This window comes from Bradysia coprophila, assembly GCF_014529535.1.
Source record: "Bradysia coprophila strain Holo2 chromosome X unlocalized genomic scaffold, BU_Bcop_v1 contig_128, whole genome shotgun sequence".
In the NCBI taxonomy this organism is placed as follows: domain Eukaryota; kingdom Metazoa; phylum Arthropoda; class Insecta; order Diptera; family Sciaridae; genus Bradysia; species Bradysia coprophila.
In genome coordinates this window covers 833306-840462 of record NW_023503295.1, presented here as the reverse complement: position 1 = coordinate 840462, position 7157 = coordinate 833306, and positions in this window count along the sequence as shown.

Genomic DNA, 7157 nt, shown 5'->3' with positions numbered 1-7157 from the left:
TACATATAGCTCGAGCAAATTTCATCCGTTTTTCGTAATTTTTGTTTCATTTGGAAGGTAATCAAAGGCCGAACAGAATGTTGTTGAAAAAAAATTAAATTTGGGTCCTCGGACTAAGGCCGCTACTAGGGCACTATGTGTATTTTACATATAACTCGAGCAAATTTCATCCGTTTTTCGTATTTTTTGTTTCATTTGGAAGGTAATCAAAGGCCGAATAGAATGTAGTTGAAAAAAAAATTTGGATCCTCGGACTGAGGCCGATACTAGGCCCTATGTGTATTTATACTCAATAAATTAAAATTTTAGGGCTATTTGAAATTTTTGTTTTATTTGAAAGGAACGTCGTACGGGGCTTCGTAATTGCGCTATGCGCAATTTCTAAGATGTACACATTACATAATAATTTTACTTTAACTACTTTAACCGGCGCATAGGCTTACGGTCAAAGTAGGGTGACAGACGCACTAGGGTCACGTACGCAATAGATATACGGGTTTGTACGGGGCTCAGTCGCAGCAAACGCTCCGACTGTTCTGATGGCTCGTTACATAATAGAGAGGTCGCAGAGCCTAAAGTAAGGATTTTTGACTTAGTTGCACTTTTAACTAAAAGGTGCATACTGACAGGGCGCATACATTAAAAGAGATTTCTTAAAAAAAAAATACGTTACAGTGTAACCAAGGGCTGGACTGGCTGTATAAGGTTCACTATCATTGTACAAAAAGTACGTTCTGATTTAATGATTCCATTTTGCAGTTGGAAAACGTTGAAAAATATTTTTATTTATTTTTTCAACTTTTTCCTAACATATCTGTGAGGCTTGAACGGATAATAACTCTTCCGTTTGGTATGGGTCGGTGAAATTGAATTGCTCTATTAAAACCAGCATGAAATGCCCGATCTGGTGATACTCTGGTCATGTGCGACATAGGTCGTTAACAGTTCCATTTTGCAGTAGGAAAATGTTGAAAAATATTTTTTTTTCAACTTCTTCCTACCATATCTGTGAGGATCTTTAAGTTTACAGAATTTTTTTTTATACGCATCGCATAGCTTTCGTTTGTTCTGCTTGCTTTTAAGAATCTATTTGAAAGAATAAATGGAGAAACCAAAACTGATAAATCTTAAGTTATTTCTAATCTCAAAATGACTTCGTTCAAAGGTATCTTTATTGAAAGTTTTTTTTTTCAGTTCAGCTACTGTCATGGAATATTATGTATACTTACTGGCCAAGGTGCCCTCGACTCAGCAGTACCGGTTGACTGGCTTCGTGGGTAACGTAGGTCCTCTTAAAAATTCCATTCAAAAATTGTGAAAAAGTGGTTTTAAGTGAATTGCCGCCCGGGACATGTCTACTATACTGGTAGTGCTCGACCTCACCTATCACCTCATACCACAAGCTAAACATAATCATTTGTCTCTCGGGAAATATAAGTCAAAAACCAAAAGGTCAGATTTTCGATGTTAGGAAATCTTGGTAGTCGCACCTTTTGGACCATCGGTTTCTTCGGTAGTTTTGTAGAGTTTTCAACGCTCTCCATTCCGCTACATTGTTTTCAAAAATACTCTCAACTTTCCGAGTTATGACAATTGGAAAGTTAAAGTCGTTCGGGAGGACCTCTTCCCGGGCTTCTCTGGAGCCATCAACTACATTCCCGGACACAGTTGATGATGACTCTTTCCGGACACAGGCTATCGCGGACCTTCAAATTCGATACACCCTAATGTGAGATCATGGGCTTTTTTTTAGAAAGCTGTAGCCATGTACTTACGGGGCAACATGGGTTGTGCTGGTCTATGATGGCAATTACATAGAGAAAAATCTTTTTATTAAATATAAAAAACAATGAAAAACAATGCTCCCACTGGGTACGGTCTAATGTCAAAATTTGTATGGAGCTTGTATGTATAGACCATACCTGGTTTGTACATTTATTGATAAAAAATGGTCAAATTCGATGAACTTCAGAGAGTGGTTCCACCTTTGCTTAGAAACTGAAGACTAACTCACCTTTAAAATGCTACCTCACATGCATAAGTGCCACTTTTACACTCGAAAAGCATGCTCAATGTGTCACTAGCTTAGAGGTATCATTATAAAGATAAGACATAGAACTCAAGCAATCATTAGTTGCAAGGAAAAGGCGGAACCACTCTCTGAAGGTCATCGAATTATGCTCTTCTTTGGGAACCATCAGATCGTAGACAACCAACCGATGTTGCCCCGTAACTATATGGCTTCAGTCAACTATCTAATAATCATATGGTCCAATTATCCAAGTCCGAACGCAGGCCATTCATCAATGCTCCATAAAAAATGACTGTTGTTTTGGATTGTGTTGGTATACTGTCCATGAATACATTTGAATGAGAATAGAGTACATGACGTTAAGTCAATATACAAATTCATCAAAGGAAAGCAAGAATCAGGTACAAAGACCTTTCCCAACATACCGCACTCAAGTCGTTTAATTACCTTCTTCCTTCATTCATGCATTGATTAAAAAAAACGATCTGACTCACTACCAAATTCAATCAAAAATGTGTTAAAAATACATAACGAAACGACTGGCTATGCTTCAACTCCTTCTCACTGAATTTCAAGATTTTATTGTTTGCGATTTTCTTTCTGTAAGAATATGATGCTCAATGCTCCATATTGGACATGAACATAGACTGGACACATTCATATAATGCGAACTTTTTTTTCCCTATTTTCCATTTATTTTTATTAAAGAAATAACGTCAAGGGTCAAATCCATTTGTGGGTAATAAAACTGGCTAATAATAGCAAATTTAGCTTTTATAATGGACCGAAAGTTGTGTATTTGGATGGCTTTTTAGCTAGCCAGATGTATCTGATGACTATGAAAATCTAAATTGAAATAAAATGATGAAATAGATGTACATACTTTTGTGGCGTTATTATTAGTTAGCTGCTCCGTTGTCTTAGATAAAAATAAATGGTAGTGACAATGACTTTGGTCTTTAGAAAAAGTAATAATCATTTTTTTCCTGTTTTATTAATATTAATCGTAAGCGAAGATATTTTGTGGTGGTACAAAAATGTAAACGAAGTAATTGCCAATTTCTTTGAACTGTAGGGAGCAGCAAATGTGTACGTAATTACTACTTCCAAAATTTGTTGACTGAGAGTTGAACGTATGCTATCACAGCCTCACATCTGCCCAGAACAGAAGTTTTAGACAGGTGTTCGTGCTTACGTAAATCATTCGTTCGTCCATTCTTCTAACTCATTCCATTTTTCCCAAAATTTTTCTCCCTGACAAAAGTTTTCATTTAGCGTATTCGGACATAAGGACGAATAAATGTGACTTAATTTTCTTTTTCAACTTAGAATTTTGTGGTTATTCTTGATCCCTCCCATTCATACTAAACTAAACTCACTTGATAATCCCACCCCCACCATTCAAAAGTATTCGATCATTGAGTATTTTCAGTGTAAATTGACAAACTTTGAGACGACGCCAAAAATCGAAATGGTACCGGATTTTCACGAAAGATGGCGCATTCAAAAAAATATAAAAAATATTTTCACCAAATATGCCACGGAAAACTCATATATGCACCCCAGACGAAGAAATCGGGAACAGCTTCACGATTATAGAACATTAGTTGTGTGCTGCATATTGATCTGAGGATCATACAATGCCCGCCTAATGAATATTGTTGTTGTGTGCTGGATATTTTTTTCAGCGTGCAGATCTTAGCTGTATGCCTGTTTTATAATATAAAATGACGCCATTTTTTTCAATTCAATAAACAACCTAATTTATCGTTTAATAGAAGAAATTGATTTAATTAACTTTATCAATTTTATTTGCGTTAGCAAAAAAAAAACAAAAAAACTTTTTCAATTTTTTTTTTTTTATTTTCAATTTTATTATTATTATTTGTTATTAGCCGTAGATTTATATTTAAATTCATCATATTAAATTGCTAACAGAATTTTTTTTTGCTTACGTTTTTTCCGGTCACCCACCCAAGTACGGACCGCGACCATCGATGCTTAACCTCAGTTTCTGACTGCCAACGACTTTACCACTGCTGCTATACTGCTTGCATATAGTGGCAGTCTTATTTCGAACCGTTGTTACTTTGCTTTATGCAGCACACAGGCATATTTATACCTAATATTGAATAATATTTAATATTTAATATTGACCAAATGAATAAAGTCGTCCGTATTTAGAATGGGTTATGCAACAACATTTAATTGAATTTATTTTCTATGAAATGTAGTACTTCTCCCCACTAAGCAATGTCATCGGATATTATTATTTTAATTCTGAGCCTGGTTCTGAATTAGAGGTTTTTTCAATCGTTCTACAAAAAAACTGTTCACATTAATACTTACTTCTTACTTCTTCTTACTTCTTCTTACTTCTACGGCGCTACATCCATTTCTTGGACTTGGCCTGGTCCAGAATCCGGTTCCAACGCTGCCGATCCTGAGCTGCAAGACGCCAGTTTCGTACTCCCAGCGCGTTCAAATCTGCAGTTACATTATCGCTCCATCTGTTTTTTGGCCGTCCAACCCCTCTACGGCCTGCTGGTTCCGAATTAAACAGCTTGAGTGGTGCTCTCGATTCATTCATTCTCATTAGATGTCCTGCCCATCTCAATCTGTTTACTTTAACAGTGGCTACTACATTTGCATCGGCGAAGTCACGTTCCAATTCAAAGTTGTATCTACGTCGGTACCTTCCATCCACAACTACGGGCCCAAAGATTGCTCTCAGCACCTTTCGTTCGAAAGATAGAAGTAAGTTATCGTCTTTTTTCGTCGTCGGACACGATTCACTTCCATAAAGTAGAACTGGTCTGATCAGTGTTTTGTAGATACTGCACTTCGTTTCTTTCTTTAGTAGCTTGGATCGGAGATGTCTTTGTAATCCAAAGAAGCATCTGTTTGCAGCCATGATTCTTCTTTTTATCTCCACTGAATTATCATTGTCTGCCCGTATCAACGCTCCCAGATAAACAAATTCATCAACAACCTCAAAACGTTGACCACCAATGTTGATGACATCTCCTTCCTGCTGCTCAATAGTAGTCCTGTTAGTTTTCATGTACTTGGTTTTTAACTCGTTGATCACTAAACCCATTTTCTCTGCTTCAACTTTAAGGCTGGTATAAGTCTCTTCACATTAATAGTGAGCATCTATTACGCGAATTAATAAATTAAGATTGGCTCACCTAGTTTGTGTATATTACGTAGGTGGAAGCACGGGGTTTCAGGGGGTTTCGAACATTTAGTTTTTTCATGTTGCAGATATTGCAGTGTCAAATTCTGTCCAAAATGTGACATATTTGCAAGGTATTGGCCTTTTTCACAAAGTATAATCAGCGTAACCTTCGTAAAAAGAATCTTGAATCTGACAAGAGCACGTGTGCCAACGTGTAAAAAACAAATGTTCAAAACCCCCTGCTGAACCGTGGCGATCCTCTTGTCAAACGGACAGTACATAAACAAATTCCATCATTTATTGCTGAATATCTCCAACTATTTCTGTTAACATTTCAAAAGCCTTTAACACCGAAAATGGATTTAAAAGTTCGTTCGTCAAAATTTCTATTGAAATACATAAATGTAACATTATCATTGCATATTAATTCGGTAAAAATAGAAATAACTTTGAATGAAGGAATAAAATTAGATTTGATAATCATCTTTATGCGTATGTTCTTGAGATCTTCCTTTTATTTCATTAAAACAATAAATTTATTGTTGCATAGTCCATTCTAAATACAGACGACTTTATTCATTTAGTCAATATTCAGCATGCAGATATAGTTCGATAGTACCATTTAGTCAATATTCGGCATGCAGGTAAAGTTAAGTAATACATCCCACAACTAATTTGAAGATATAATTCAGCACACAGCAAATATATACCTGGGAACCTCACAATATTCCTACGAGCTGAATAATATTGTTGCCGGAACTATATTTTGAAAATATTCATATTACATGTTTATTGTAATACAACACACGGGAACATTATTCAGTCTGCAGCAAATATATGCAGCACACAACAAATGTCGAATTTGCCGAATTTTCCGTGTGTAATACAAATTCAGAAAATAAAAATCTAGATGTTTATTTGTTCAACTTGTGAAATCAATTACAAACCACATCTCCCAATTTAGAAAGCGTGTCGAATTCTCCCTGTACTACCTTTACTGTCACTGCTGTAATATTTCATAGATATTTACCCAAGATTGTGAGCTGTGTGCAAAGTGTAAGAAACCCACAGTAGATCAGAGTAATTACGGATCCCGACTTTCAGTTAAATTCATTTTGGTAATGTTTACATCATCACATTGTCTTGTGTCTAATGTTGTTGTGCATGGAATCAAATCAATCGAATTCACATCACCTCTAGCTGCAACTTGACGCAAACGAATTCAATATGTGTAACGAGACTAAATTCACCTGAAAGTATGGATCCGTGCGTAACTGAGCATTTGCATTATCTTCTGTGTTTTGTATACTTTGATCTTTGGGGACGGGACTCATATTGCCGATTTATTAGACACCCGCACCACTAATGGTAATTCTACCAATGAAAGTATAAGCCAGGTATGGTCTGTTCATACAAACCGGAGGACATAGCGATTTCATATAAACAAACTCACCTCTCAAGAGAGAGATTTGCTTGTTACGGGTGAATCTTGCGTTGAACTTATGCATCCGAAGTAGTAGATTTGTTGGGAAACTGTTACAAAATCAAACAAATTGGGAGCAGTGCTCCACCTCTCATGAGAGGTGAGTTTTTTTTATATGAAATCGCTATTTCCTCCGATACAAAGTTTGACATTCGACCATACCTTATGTTGACGTTCATTGGATTCTACTTATAAAAAAATTCACCACATCATCAAGGGAGATGAATTTTTTGTATGAACTCTGCCATTTTATCGTCAGGTGTGGTGTGTCACCCGCGTATCTGTGTCCGCGTGACCTCCCCAAAGTTTATAGTGTTGTATTTACCAGAATGAGTTATTTCACCAGAACGTAGATCGAAAAGAATGAAGTACTGAAAAAGAAGTACATTGGACAGCTACAACGTCACACAATATCCATTGCCTGATGATGTATCTAATCGCTGTCAAATGTTGACGAGCGC